Source organism: Saccopteryx leptura, chromosome 3 (genome assembly GCF_036850995.1).
Source record: "Saccopteryx leptura isolate mSacLep1 chromosome 3, mSacLep1_pri_phased_curated, whole genome shotgun sequence".
NCBI classification, from domain to species: domain Eukaryota; kingdom Metazoa; phylum Chordata; class Mammalia; order Chiroptera; family Emballonuridae; genus Saccopteryx; species Saccopteryx leptura.
Window position 1 is genome coordinate 230374433 of NC_089505.1, and position 15880 is coordinate 230390312.

At 34.9% G+C, this 15880-nt stretch overlaps 1 pseudogene; it reads left to right on the forward strand.

The window, feature by feature from the left end:
• The first annotated feature begins 12764 nt into the window (after nucleotides 1-12764).
• On the forward strand, nucleotides 12765-12887 carry LOC136401599 (small nucleolar RNA SNORA1; annotated as a pseudogene).
• Nucleotides 12888-15880: the final 2993 nt, after the last annotated feature.

Below are 15880 nucleotides of genomic sequence, written 5' to 3' on the forward strand. Positions count from 1 at the left end.
TAAGAAGAGTGGCATTTCAAATGCCATGGATGGAACTGAGTGAGGACTGAGGATGAGGCAATATATGAAGATAGTGATTTGTCATCAGACACAGATGAAGACAAGCTAATGGGTGGGAGCTTTGATAGTGATGAGGAGTTACATGAATTTTATGATGAGTAAAACTTGAATTCAATAATTTTATGTAATACATTTCTTTCAAATTTTGGGCCCTAAAATTAAGGTGCATCTTACACATGCACCTTATACATGGGGAACTATGATATCTCAAAGAAGACTTTAAATATAGAATTTGTAGCTAATATTGCCAAGATAATAATTAAATTACTAATCATATATGATGTTGATATACAGGAAGTGAGCCAAGTTATTTTAACTTGTGGAATATAGAGCCATGAATACATTTTGAAAGTAGAAACTTTTAGAGAAATTATTTTTCTTATCTTCCCCCATTTTTTTATTTTTTAAGTGAAATATTTTTTTAAAATGTCGAGAAATTGCAAAGAGAGGTAAAGTGCATATTTTCTCCTTCTTCATGTCCCTCAGCTAGAAAGGGAGAGAACTTTTAGCTAGAGAACTTAGTGAAACCACACAAACCAAACTCCATTAGTAGAAACTTCAGGAAAAATCTGAGGTGAAAAAATGTTTGCCTACCTGCTTCTCGTGAGCAATGCTTGGTTAATTTTGGAGTGCATTATTTGCCAGAGATTAATTAGGTGCTTTTTCTATCCCAGGATTTGGCTCAAAGAAAGATTTTAATGAATGCTCTTTTAATATCACATTGATTTATAGATATTTCATTTGTGTAATGAAAAACATATCTTCACACTAATAGAGATAATGACCATACACACATCAGCACAATGTTCAATTCTTAGGAAGCCTTTGGCAATGTAGGCAACATCTGAAATTAAATGTCACCATGCTTCCCATTTTGATTTTCTTATTTGACTCTTGATACATTTGTTTTCAAAATTCAAAATCAAAATAATTTTATTAATTATTTGACCTACTTATTTATGGTCACAGTCATGTTTTATTTGCAACTTACTAAACTATTTTCTACCTTTGTCTTGCCTATTAATTGTCCATAATATTTGAACTTAGGAAATGTCAAGGTTAAGTCTATCACCTAGATATAGAAATATAATGACAAAGTGTGACAGCAGGAATTGTATATTATATGCCCTTCTATTCAATCATGGGTAGCGTGTCACTTCTCGTCCAACTTATCATGAGAGCCATTGAATGTATCTGACAGGACATATATTTGACTGCTGGAATGATGGACATTTCTGAATGTGTAGACCTGGCTTGATGGGAGAAAATTATGAATGTGTGGCATTGAGGGCAGGTTCCCAGCAGAGAAAACCGAATTTCTACCTGACGCTGCACTAAGGTTCTGGGATATTTGCCCTATTATGATGTCTGACAGTTTGCATGTGTTTTAACTCTGGCAATCAGTCAACCTGTTCTTGATGGATAATTGCCAGCAGGAACCTAATTTTTCCACATCAACTGTCACATGTGTCTCTAATATTCTTATTCACCATTAACCAGATTGACGATATTGTTTCAGACAAGAATAGAGAAAGAAAGAAAGGTTCCCTTTTCTTTGCAGAAAGACATAACATTTCAGCTAGATTTACATAAGAAAAGGCTAACAAATTTTGGGGGCAGATACTTAAAATAAATGACAATTTTCAATGTCACATTCATGCATTGATCAGTGTAAAATTACTAATCATATATGATATTGATATACAGGAAGTGAGCCAAGTTATTTTAACTTGTGGAATAGAGAGCCATGAATAGATTTTGAAAGTAGAAACATTTTTAGTAACCATTTGTTCTCTCTCTTTAAATTTTAAATACACTTTCAACTAAAATAAATTATTATTTTTCTAATTTTAAAATGAATATATATGTAATTTAAGAAATTTTGGGAACAAAAAAGAATTAATATAATAAACAAAATATAAATTACTAATAATTCTAGCACAAGGTCCTGTCTGGTTGTCTAGTGATAGAGTGTTGGCCCAGAGTGTAAAGGTCCCGAGTTTGATTACTGGTCTGGCCTCACAGGAGAAGCACTCATCTGCTTCTTCACCTCTCCTTCTCCCCCCCGCCCCTTTCTCCTTCTTCCCATCCCACAGCCATTGCTCAATTGATTCCAGTGCATTGACCCAGGTGCTGAGGATGGCGCCTTAGAGCCTCAGCCTCAGGGGTTAAAAATAGCTTGGTTGTGAGCATGGCCCAAGATGGTCAGGGCACATACAAGAGTCTGTCTCTCTATCTCCCTTCTCTCAGTTGGAAAAAAAATTAAGTCTAGCACAAAATAGTTACTTTTGATATATGTTTTTCCAGATATATATTTATACATATATATTGTTATGTATTATCACTCTAATAAAAGCTTAATATTCATTTTAATAGTTTTCTATTATTGCACACTTGTGCTTTTTGTAAGTTTTTACTTTCATAAATTACAGTTTGATAAAATGAGATTACTAGACAATTTTATTTCTTGTATAAGTATTTGTATGTAAATGTGTATATAAATTTTTTTTACAAAATCTTTAGCATTTTTCTTGTATTTTTATGTAATTTACTATTTAATTTAAAGTTTTTATTTTGAGATAGTTACAGACTCTTTGGAAGTTGCAAAACAAGATGCAGCATTCTTGTGTAAACTTCACCTTAGTTTTCCAATATTTAAATCTTACAATGTCAAAACCTGGAAATTGGCATGATTCAATGTGCGTTTATACTTATATACCATATTATAGTTTTCTGTAGCCAATCAAGGTACAGAAGTATTTCCTCCCCACCAAGAACCATCTCGTGCTATCCCTTTACATTACAGCCCTCTCTCTTCCCAGCACTGCTGACCCCTATCTCTACTAATCTTTTCTCCATGCCTATAATTTTGCCATTTCAGTGATGTTACATAAATAGAATCACTAATTTATATTTATAGTACTCTTTTTATGTTAAAGATATTACATACTTGTAATTGTTTCTTAATGTTAAAAATTCTTTTAAAAGACCATTTTACTTTTAATTTTGTATGGCATATTCCTTTTACAGAGTATTTTACTTTATTTATTAAATAATATTATTTTATGACTCCTACCTTCAGTGCTTTCCTAATATCACCTATTTATTCTTTAGCAGTGTTTTCCAATCACAGGTTGGCAGACTAGTGTCAATCTGCTAGAAATTTTGTGCTGCTCAGCAACAGACTTACCCACCCTGATGTTGTGTGGAGATTATAGACCCAATAATCTTAGTCAAATTTGCTTATGCTCAGGATGATTTCTGCCTTAGCAGTTGCCTAAATAATTCTTTTTCACTAGTCTCCAAGTGTAAAAAGGTTGAAAACTACTGCTTTATAGTATTTTTGTGCACTTCATGTGTATATTTTTAACATTTGCTAAATTATTTAATATTTTACATTTAAGTATTTCTTCTTTAGTATTGTAAGGTATGTTATAAAGTAAAACTCTAACTTTATTTTGTTAATGCAATTTCCAAATATAGGTGTGTGTGTGTGTGTGTGTATAATATATATGTGTGTGTGTGTGTGTGTGTGTGTGTGTATATATATAATATATGTGTGTGTGTGTGTGTATACAGTGTGTCCGTAAAGTCATGGTGCACTTTTGACTGGTCACAGAAAAGCAACAAAAGATGATAGAGATGTGAAATCTGCACCAAATAAAAGGAAAACTCTCCCAGTTTCATACCTATTCAGTGCAGTTCGATGTGGGCTCCATTTGTTGCCCTACACACATCCAAACGATAGTGAAGTGTAAGGGTAAGGACATCTGGTGTAACAGAGTGAATAACGTCTGTGATTCTCTGTTTTAAGTGATTAATGTAGTTGATACGTTCAGTGTACACATGTTGCTTCATATAACCCCAAAAGTAAAAGTCTAAGGGTGTCAGATCCGGGGATCATGGTGCCCATGGCTTGACAGAACCCCTGCCTATCCACCACTGGGGGAATGTTCTATCCAGAAACTCACGAACAATGGTGGCGTAGTGTGGAGGAGCGTCGTCCTGTTGAAAGATGACACCTTCTCGAAATTGTGGCACTGCATACAATTCCAACATGTCAAGATAAGACTTTGCCATCACATACTGCCTATCATGCATCAAGCCACACCACACATTCACTTTAGGGGTGTTACGTTCATACTCAGCATAGGCATGAGGAAGTTCAGCAGTCCATATTCGGACGTTATGGTGATGAACATGTCAACAGATAAGGAAGGCCGCCCCATCACTAAACACAATCTTCTGCAAAAATCTTGCATCATTGTCGATCTCATGAAGCATATCTGTAGCAAACATGCATCATGTGGATCTATCTGCTGGTTTGATAGCGTGCAACAGCCGCAATTTGTACCCTGTAAAACAGAGACGTTTCTTTAACACCTTCTAAACTGTAGTCTTGCTTAGGTATAATTGTTGAGCACATGCACGCACAGATTTTTTAGGGCTCCTTAGGTAGCTATCCCGTATAGCCTCTACAGACTCGTCACTGACTGATGGCCTACCAGAATGGGGTTTCTCCACCAAACTGCCGGTTTCCTTCAACTGCTTATCCCACCAGGTAATGTTATTCCTATGTGGTGGTGCTTCATTATAAATGTGCCAATATTCATGTTACACTTTGGTCACGGATTCAAATTTAGCAAGCCACAGAACACACTGAACTTTCCTCTGTACCGTTCACATCTCGACTGGCATGGCTGTGGGCTGCTCCGCTGTATACATGGTGTTATGTCATCATCTGCACATGTGCACATGCTGCCACATCATTCTACAGAAACTGGGAGGGGTTTTCTTTTATTTGGTGCAGATTTTACATTTTTATCATCTTTTGTTGCTTTTCTGTGACTGGTCAAAAGTGCACCATGACTTTACGGACATATTGTGTATATATATATATAGATATATATATCTATATATATCTATATATATATATCCAAGTCTCTCTCCCTCTCTCTCTCTCTCTCTCTCTCTCTCTATATATATATATATATATATATATATATATAATATATATATATAAATAAAATTCTCCAATTTGAAAAAGCCAACTTTATATAATATTAAATTATATATTCACACACATAGATATACACTTATGCCCACATATTCTGTTAGGTCTGTTCCTGGAATTTTTAAGTTTTATGGCAACTCTTTTAGTAGTCTGTCAACACGGTGGCCTTCTTTCAACTATTGCTGCTTAATTATAGTTTTAATTTCTAAAGATGTAGAAATTATGCTAAAGATCTAAAGATCTCTTCATTATGCTTCCTTTTTGATATTATTGTTATTCTCATATTTTTGAATCCTTGTATGATGTTAAAAAATAAAAATATCCCATTGGGATTGTAAATACAATAATATTATATTTATAACCTGGTCTGGAGAGAGTTTATACCAACACAGTGTAATTCCTCCCAATAACCTCCATTCAAGTCTCCTGTCCATTAAAATATGTGTAGAGCAGTGTTTATACAAGGTTTGCACAATTATTATCAGATAAATTTTTAGTTATTTTATAAGTTTCATCCTCTTAGCTCACCCTAATAGTCTTGCCAGGTAGTACCACCATTTGAAGGCTCCCTAAATCACTTTTGTCAAATCAAATCTGACTCCAAGGAGTGATACCCGGTTACCCGGGGAAAGACTTGGACAGCCAGCCCTTTCCAGGCAGCAGATATGAAAGAAACTCAGTGAGCTTCTCTTGCTGCTTCTGCAGGACTCTTGCCTCTCAGGGGACTTTAGCAGGAGTAAGCTGGCAAAGACTATGAATGGACCTGTGGAGAGTTTGGCTCTTAGTCAACTCAGGAGTGCTGTGTCCTGCTTCTCCTGTTTCTACCCAGCAATTAGGTGATGTTCCTATAAGAAGCCCTGTTCTAAACATTTCACAATAGCTGTTTATAACCTTCACCTTTGCTTCCACACCTCAGATCCTGCAACTTCCCTTCTCACTCTGAGCAAACAACCTGTTACCTACTTCACAAAGAAAAGAGAAGTTCTCTAACTCCCCACCTCATCACCTACCACCTACGAATGTACCTGCACCTGCAACCACTGACTTTTTTTCTGTTATAATAAAAGATTTATTCCTTTTTTTATATACTTTATTTTCTTTCATTTAAAAAAATATTGATTGATTTTAGAGAAAGGAGAGAGAGATAAAAATGTGGTGAGGGAGGAGCGAGAAGCATCTGCTTCTCATATGTTCCTTGACCGGGCAAACCAGGGGTACTGAGCACTGCGACTTCAGTCAGTGTTCCAGATTGATGCTTTATCCACTGTGCCAACACAGGCCAGGCTATAATTTATTTTCAACATGTGCCTCTGCCTTCTTAGAGACTTTGCTCTACTAATTTCTCTTCTGGTATTTCTTCAATACATTTTTATCTACTGTCCTCCCTTTCTCAATTTAGAAATTTTCAAGCTTTGCCCATCTTAAAAACAAATTCAATTTTTATGTCATCTCAAGTTGCAGTTCCCTTTGGTCATCTATTTCTAATTATTTTCCTATATTTCAGGGTTTTCACATTGGACTTGTCAGAAGGCTGTTCATTATATTGATCTTTTCAAATAACCAGTTTCAGTGTTTCTTCAACTGTTAAATTTTTATATTTTTCACTTTATTATGTTTTTATTCCATCTCCTATTTTTAAAATGTTTTTCTATATTTTAGTTATAGTCTTTAGGAATATAGATCTTGTTTTTTCTTCTTACTTATTTAATTAAATGAGAAATTTGTTAGTTAATGCTTTTTTTCCAAAATGAAAGTATTTGTTGCTATAATTTTTCATCTGATTTTTGCATTTAGTTGCATCTCATATACTTTATGCTCTGATGTATAGTTCTTGTCATCTTTATTTTTTCCTTTAAAGCCTGTAATTGCAGTTTTGATTTCTCTTTGATCCAAAAGTCATTAAGGATAGTGCTTTTGGTTCCCAAGTAGTTTGATTATTTGGTCTATTTAATTGTTACTTTCTGGAATCATCTAGTGGAAGTCAGATAATATGATCTCCATAAGATATTCTTTGTTACCTCCCTTTTGAAAAAATATTCACGGACATTTAAAAACAGTGCATACTCTCTGAAAAGTACAATATTTAATATGAAACTATCAATATTAAAGCAACATTGTTTTTAAAGATAATATTTTCTCATGTTTTCTATATTTACTTTTTCTCTTCAATTTTAAAGTCTAATAGAGCTAAGTCAAAATTTTCTATTGAGATAACTTTGGGAAATATTTTCATGCATTTGCATGCTATGTATCTAATTGTATAAATGCCTATGGCAATATAGCCTCATTCTGGAGCCAAATTTTAATAAAAATAATATAATCCTCTATTATATAATTTCTTCACTTGGATTATTACCTAGCCCATTAATATTGATTTGCTAGTATGGTCTGCCTCATATGGTTTTGCTAATTCCTTTATAGTTATTTGCTAATTCCTTTATAGATGATGTCTCATAATTACCATACAGATGAATTTTGTGTTCTGACCCTTTTTTTGAGAATTATATTTTAGTATGACTGTATTTACACATGTATTTATTAAATAGCTAATCCTTTTGGAATGTGCAAAATTTAAAAGGTACACAGTGGTATATGTAAAAAAAATACATGTTTTTCTCCCCTGTATCCATGCACCCATGTAGTGTTCTCAGGGGTGATGCTATTTCGTCATAACTATGTGTCATTTCTGAGATGGTCCACACACCTTACAAATATTTGTTCATGTGTTTTTTTTCTCAAACAAATGGTAGTATATTTTCATACTGTTTTTTTCTTGCCTAATATATTTTACTGGTTGTGTGACTATATATAATCCCTGTCTGTACTTATGGAACTACAGGAGGTTTTCGGGTTAAGGCACAGTTCCGTTCCCACAACAGTGATATAACCTGAATTTTGGTGAAAGTCGAACCAAACTAGTTCAGCCAGGTTACAACACTAATAGTGTAAGCTAAAACACTAATGTCTCAATTTTTTAAAGTTTTTATGGAAGAGAGTGTTGTAAACTCAAAATGTTGTTATGTCAAGACTGTCATAACCGAATACCCCTTGTAAACTCTTCTTTTCAGTGACTGAAATATGGCATTGGTTTCCTGTATTATCATTTTGTCCAGGCTTCTTTTTTTAGTTCACACATCTAGCTTCTGCTAAGATTTTTTTTTTTTACTGTAGATGAATTTTGATATGATTAATAAATCTGATGCTAATTAAAATTAGTCTAAAACTAACAGATGCATAGGAATAACCCAAATGCCTTTTAAAATGGGCGTTCTGTTGTATTGAGCCACATAATTGTGTAGTCAAATTACTCTTATGTGACACACATTGACCGCATTGACTTATAGGTGAATGAATATAGGGATTTCTCACAGCAACTCTTGTATCTTCAGGCTGTTTTGTTACTCAGCTGGAACTCTTGATATTTATTAGGTCAAGATGCGTGGGCAATGCAATCTAAGAACCCTTTGCATACAAACACATGCTTCTCAACACTCACACATACTCATTGTTTGTGTTATTGTTCCATAATTGAGATCCATAATAAAAGAATTATGATCAACTTTATTTTGCTTAATCCCCATACAAAAGAAATGAAAGTAGGTCTATAATTGTAAATATCACATTTTCGAGTACATTTTCACAAAACTTCTGATTTAATTAAGCTCCAGGGGAACTGAATCCTGATGATTAAAAGAACGTTGCACAGATTAGCATGTTTTCATATATTTCAAAACTTACTTCTTCTCCACTATCCACACACACACCTAAACATCTTCACTTTGTGATTTGACTGCTGGTCCTATACATTTATCTGTGAATGAGTAATCACAGTGTGTGGCAGGTATGTACCTGGAAGCCATTCCCACGCTGGGTCACAGTGCTATAACTTAGTTATACACAGTGAAGCACATAAAAATATCTCTTTAAACTCAAACTTATTTTTATTCTTTACAAAATTTCCTCTTTGCCTAAAAATTCTTAACCTTTTTAGTGGTATGGACCTCTTTGACAAACTAAAGCCAGTGAACTTCTCAGAACAGTAAATATATAAAATAATAAAATCTTTTTTTAAATTTTATTTTATTTTTGAGGTAGAGAGAGAAACAGAAAGAGGGACAGACAGGAAGAGAAAGATGAAAAACATCAATTCTTTGCTGCAGCTCTTTAGTCTCCTTAGTTGTTCAGTGATTGCTTTCTCAGATGTGCCTTGACTGGAGGGCTATAGAAGACCAAGTGACCCCTTGCTCTACCCAGTGACCTCTGGGCTCAAGCTGGTGAACCTGCGCTCAACCCGATGAGCCTATGCTCAAGCTGGCGACCTCAGGGTTTCGAGCTTGGGTCCTCCGTGTTTCAGTTCAACACTCTATCCACTGTGCCCCCACCAGGTCAGGCTAAAATAATATAATCTTACAAAATTAATCAATTATACTAAAACATACATAAAATAATAAAGTCTAATATATTTACATATGTGTGTTATTATTATATTGAATAAGATCTAACCTCTGTGATTTCTAAGTAGTGATAAACAAATGTTAGTTTGAGTTAGCTATTTAATGATGGTATAAACTATATATAATGTCAATTAGGAAAAATAATTACAAATTGTTAATTTACTGCGGTTTGATACCTTAGTTCATGAGTAAATACTAAGTCATTGAACATAAAAGTTTACTTTTTTCACCTACATTCACACATATACCATGAATTCTAGTCATTAATCTATATACATATATTAAGATCCCCCCATAGATCCAAATTGTCCATGGCCACTCCAACACCACAGGAAGAGTGAGGTAATGTTTCATCAACCCAGTTCTTCGAGTTAAGACAAATGAAACCATCAGCAATCATGAGGGTCTGAGATGTCAACCTACTTGTAAAGTAACAGTTTTAACCTCCCACCATTTTAGAGGAGAATGCAAAATAAGACTTGTATCAGAGAGAATAATTATTACTCATAGCACAGAAATGCAGCAGAAGCATCATGTTTCATGCAATTCTACTTTGTCCCCCAGTTCCCATGAGAGTGATATGGAGGAAGTCAGTTCACAGAGCACATGTGTGGGAACCTTGAGTTGTGAAACTCAAATCTTCTATAATGAATTTAAACAAATTTGTATTACCTTTGTCCTGGAAGGAGAAATTACCTTTATTATACTAGACACTGAACAAGTATTTTCTTTATTTCAAAGGGAACATTACCTTTATAGTCTAAGGTTGTTCACTATATAAACTTCTTTAAAAAGAAAGTCCAGCTGTTCTTCTGCTCACAAGATGTTCATAAATGAGCAAGAATCTTAGAGATTGTCTCTCAAGAGAACCCCTGCATTGTAGGCTACACTGAATCTATATCATGAGCTAGAAATAATCTCGCCATATTGTAAGCCACTGTGATTTGGCCACTCACCCTCTTTACTTGAAATCATATTACTTCTTCCTCTTGATCCATTTACCAAATTAGTCAAAAGCTAATTTCCAAAGTTCGTTCTACAGCTCAAATTTATTACAGTTGCACTCTGTCTTCAACAGGGAAATAAAGGAAGATTTTAAAAGAGAGTCTCCTCATATGCTCTTAAAATACATTTGTCTCAAACCGTAAAGCCTCCTCTGCCTGGCTGACAAGAAACTAGTAAATCACTTACCAATTACTTGAAGTAATGAGTAGACTAATTAATATTAGTGCAACTGATACATTGTAAATATTTTACAAGGGATTTATTTGTTACCCATCATAATTTTATGTATTCTGTTACATGATAAATTATTTCAATAGGTTAGAATGCCTTGTGAATAGTTTATAAATATTTGCAAACAATTTATCTCATATAATGACCCATAAATAATTTGTGATTTATACTTTACCACAGACTTATGATCTTCTGTTTACCATAAATATTTGAATTCCTGGAAATTCATTTAAAGCTACTGAGCTCCAAAATGATCTATTATAGTTTGCTGTGACTGGGAAGAATAGCAATGTTGCTTTGCAGGGCATTGTTTGTTTTCAAATTAGGTATTTCATATATTCTTAAGCCTTCAAGTATTTAGATAATGTTATTATTAATAGTGAGATAGCTAATTTTAGCAGTAATAAATAGTTTACCAAAGTAAATGAAAATTAATTTTCAAATTGTTTTTGGAAACCAACCAAGAAATGTTCCAGTTTCAAAAATCACTTCTAAAACCTGCTTTTGGAGTTGTCTTCTTCATGAACTTGAACTTTTCCTGTACTTATTATATAAACTAAAGAGTTTATTTAAAAACAAAAAGCAAAAATTTCTGTGGCTTTCCCTACTCCTTTCCATTAAAAGAACTTCCTTATTACATCATTTACTCATGAGCCCACTAAGCCCTGTGTTTCTCATTAGTCTTCCATCAGAAATAATTCTCTTGCATGACAGAAATATTTCTTGTGTGTGTATGTGTGTGTGTATGATTTGAAAAGTTATACAAAATTACTATAGAACTTATGACAGTGCAGAAAAATAAAAATAAGCAAATGGCATCAGAAATATATAATATTATTACTTGAATAAATATCCTACAGTTTTGAAGTCTTTCTTTTTTTAAGTATAAATTTATATTTAAAAAAAATCTGCAGATGTCACAATATTTTATTTTTACTTGCAGTCTATAAAGACTAGCTAGGTCTTTGCTTGAGTACAAATATTGATTTATAAACTGGGTGTAAACTAGCTGAGGTAACTAGCAAATCTTTAACAGTGTTTTCTGAGCATCTTTAGTTGTGATCCACATTAAGAAATATATTTTTGGCCCTGGCCGGTTGGCTCAGCGGTAGAGCATCGGCCTGGAGTGCAGGAGTCCCAGGTTCGATTCCCGGCCAGGGCACACAGGAGAGGCACCCATTTGCTTCTCCACCCCTCCCCCTCTTCTTCCTCTCTGTCTCTCTCTTCCCCTCCTGCAGCCAAAGCTCCATTGGAGCAAGGATGGCTCTGTGGCCTCTGCCTCAGGCACTAGAATGGCTCTGGACGCAACAGAGCGACGTCCCAGAGGGGCAAAGCATCGTCCCCTGGTGGGCATGCAGGGTGGATCCCGGTTGGGTCGGGTGCATGCGGGAGTCTGTCTGACTGCCTCCCCTTTTCCAGCTTCGGAAAAATGAAAAAAATGTATATCTTTTTCATTGTCACCAATTATACAAATATATATTTTAAAGTCTCTTACAACAATTCTTATAGAAATGACATCACTTTTAATGTATACTCTCTCTTTTTTAGTCTGATAAGTGGTTTCTTTAGTGGGTCATAGATAATGCATCACTATCTGAAGTTTGAAAAACAATAACCAATGAAGTGCCTTTATTTGCAGATCTGATGACAGATCCTTAAGAACCCCTTAAGAATTAATTCAGTTATCTCTGAGAGCTTATGGCTTCATTCAGTTTATTTGCTATGGGACTCTCCAGATCTCTGTGGCCACCAGGGGTGAATTACCACAGATTTAATCTCTGTCCCAGAGCAGAGCTGCCCAGTATTTGTTTTTGTTTTAATCAGTTAATGTACTGACCTCACTAATCCATAGGTATCTGATCAAATTAAAACACTATATACCAAAGTTTCTCAAAAGCACTACTGACACTTTGGACTGAATAATTCTGTTATGAAGGTCTGTCCCATACAGTTGAATGGTTAGCAGCAACCTTGAGCCCGGCCCATTAGCTGACAGTAATAGCCTTTCACATACACTATGCATGACAATAAAAAAGTTCCCTGTAATGTGGCTACAGTGAGACAGGTTATGCTTCCACCACAGTACTGTTATTGCAGTGGTGACAATGAGACCTGTAACATTTTGCTAGGCTCAGTGAGTAGAAACTTGATGTAATAAAGACTTTCAACTTTAGAAACAAACAAACAACAACAAAAAAAGTTCCCTGGTTGAGAGGGGGGCGAAATCATAACACATTGAGAACCATGGCTGTATATGATCAGGCATTTAATCAGAAAAACTTATAGGAAGACAAGAAATGAAATTCAAAGTGACCCAGAGTAGGTCATTCTGTCATCCTACCCACTGAAACCTCACTACTTTTCCTCATGCCACCAGTGTCAACAAACGATATGATCACCATAGTTATGTACCACATACTTCTGGTGTAGAGAGAATAACAATAATTTGCAGTTATTCGGTACTAGGTGCTCCTGTAAGTGCTGTGGATAACAGCTCCACCCATGGCTTGGGAAGGCAGAGGACACTTACATGTCTTGCTTGGTAAGACTGGAGAAGTCTATGAAGGAATGCAACCATGACTGAATCCCAGGCAGCATGGCTACAGGGTTCATACATTTTGCCATCTTGCCATAATTATTCTAAAAAAAATCAGCCCCTATATTTGATTTTTTAACATATTGGTTTCCACACATCTGTGCTTGCAAAACATCAATCTCTTCTGAAGATGACTTGTGCAAAAGGGGGAGGCACAATTCTTCCACTATCACCTGGCTGTACACCAGATAGCCCTTTTAGCACAATTCTTAACCAAGGACTTAGGAAGTAATTAATGCAGGACACTCTACCCATACTTAAACTTTGTCCTTAGTGGGTCCTTTTCTGTGAAGACTATGTGTGATGTTAAAATAGCTCCTGGGATGATGAAATCCATTTTGCTCATCAGCTTTATTCAACCCACCCCTCACCTCAGCATGTATAGGCTCACAGCTCACATGTAAACCACTGATTGGTTGTGATTTTAAGAGAAATGTTAGATGAGTTCTTGGCTAAAGAGTGGCCTGGTTGGTCTTGGGTGATAGTATTTTGTGTTTTATCACTTGAGCTGGGGGGTGGGTTAGAGTTGGTGGAAAAGGGTTCAAATGAACTGTGATGCATCCCTTCCATTGTCTCTGAGTAAGGCAGTTACATTGAAAGAACTAAAGTTGATTGGAAAATTATCATGTGCAATTCAGAAATTCATCTCTTTTTTGCCCCAGTGCCCACATTCTCTAGTCTTCTTTTTGAATTACGTTAAGATCTAATCTCTTGGAACTAAGTTAAATTTTATATACTTAGAGAAAAATCTAGTCATAGTTTAGCTAGAAGGCAAACATGCCTGAGCATCTGTGCTGCAATCATTCCTCTTTTCTTTACCTTACGCCATATTCAAACTGCTGTCACTGTCACAGGCATGTTTCTTACCTACTTGACTAAATTTTTTCTCAGTGTGATGTGTACACACACTCTATTTTAGAGTTTTCTGTTTTATAAATCTTCCAAAAACAGACCGCTTTCAAGCATTGAGAACTTCATATGTTTTAGATTCAAGCATATTGTTATAGTACATTTTTCAAAAAGATAAGTTGTGACCCTAACATAAATGTCAAATGGATATATGGAAATATTTTACTTAACTTCTTAATTAATGAGACTCCCATAAAGACTTGATAGCAGGTTCAAAATGCATTTGAGGAACAGATTATTTATAGTCAAACTGACAAAGAAATTTCAAATTAACATGCAACATAATTTCACTAAATCTGAGACCATTAATCACTAATGAACAATGAGATGAACTATATACCTTCCCACAGTTAATGCTCTGTGACCTTTCATATAACATTGACAGATAATATTACTCACCTTTTCTACCTTATTTCAATATTTAGATTTTTTTGACAAGATTAATCTTTTCTAACATGAAATTCCCTATTGAATTCCCAATTTTCAGTAATAAAGTACAAATAATTTGAAATTCAATTCCAAATATAGAAATCAAAGAACTGATTATAATTCTTTGCACTTCTTTCTCCTAATTTACCTTTTACAACACTTACAAGTATTCTTTCATCAAGTGTGTATTTTTCCTTAAGTATATGCCTTGTCTTCAGGTATGTTATAGTCTCATCATTGATCTTCCTATCTCAACCTGGTCTCTGAAATGTCATTCTTATCTAGTATTTTGTTCAGACAATAGCCCCAAAAGATAATTTCACATGCTAATTTGTTGAGCTTGGATCTGATAACACAATGGAATATTTGGAGTATTTGTGAGTGAGTGTGTGTGCGTGTGTGTGTGGTATTAATCACTAGAAGGAAGTATCAGATAAAGTCAAAATGTGTAGAGTCAAAATGTGATGAGTAATCATCACATTCTTTTATCCTGCCTTAGACTTTAACCTCCCGTTAGAAGCTGATACCAAAGGGATCTGAGGATCCTAAGGATTCAGTGGATAGCCAGGTCTTGGCCATTTTATCTACATTGTAAGGTATGGTCTAAAGACAGCTAGTAACTAATTCTTCTGTAGTAACATGTCTATAAATACACATGCTGCAAAATTGGAAATATGGTTAAATGTGAATTTCAGGGCCAAAAGCAGTAAATCTGCTGTAACACTTCTTTTTGAGAGTCATGATGCCACCCTGATGAATGTGTGATAAACAAGACTTGGAAGCATAATACTACATTGGGTTACTGTAGACACTTATGTAGGTTGAACAGAAGGTTTCTTTGAGCCGTATTCCAAATATAAAGGCAGACACATTAATTGATCTGAGAGCTCTACTCATATGAAGAGCTGCTGCTTCATAATTTATTACTTTTTTGACACCTTCCACGCTAGGGAGTTACTGAAGTTTTTGAATTTTAGCTCTGGCAAGACAACCAGCAATGCCGGAGGTGTTGCCTGCTCCACTGTACTGGGTCTCTTAGTCCCTGATGATTAGCAGAGCCCCCTTCCTGCCATCAGTGTATTGTGTAGCATGAACAAAAAATGAACCTGTTCTATTTTAAGCCACTGATTTAAGGATTACTTGTTATTGCAGCATACTTTGCTTCTCCTAAGATAATACAAA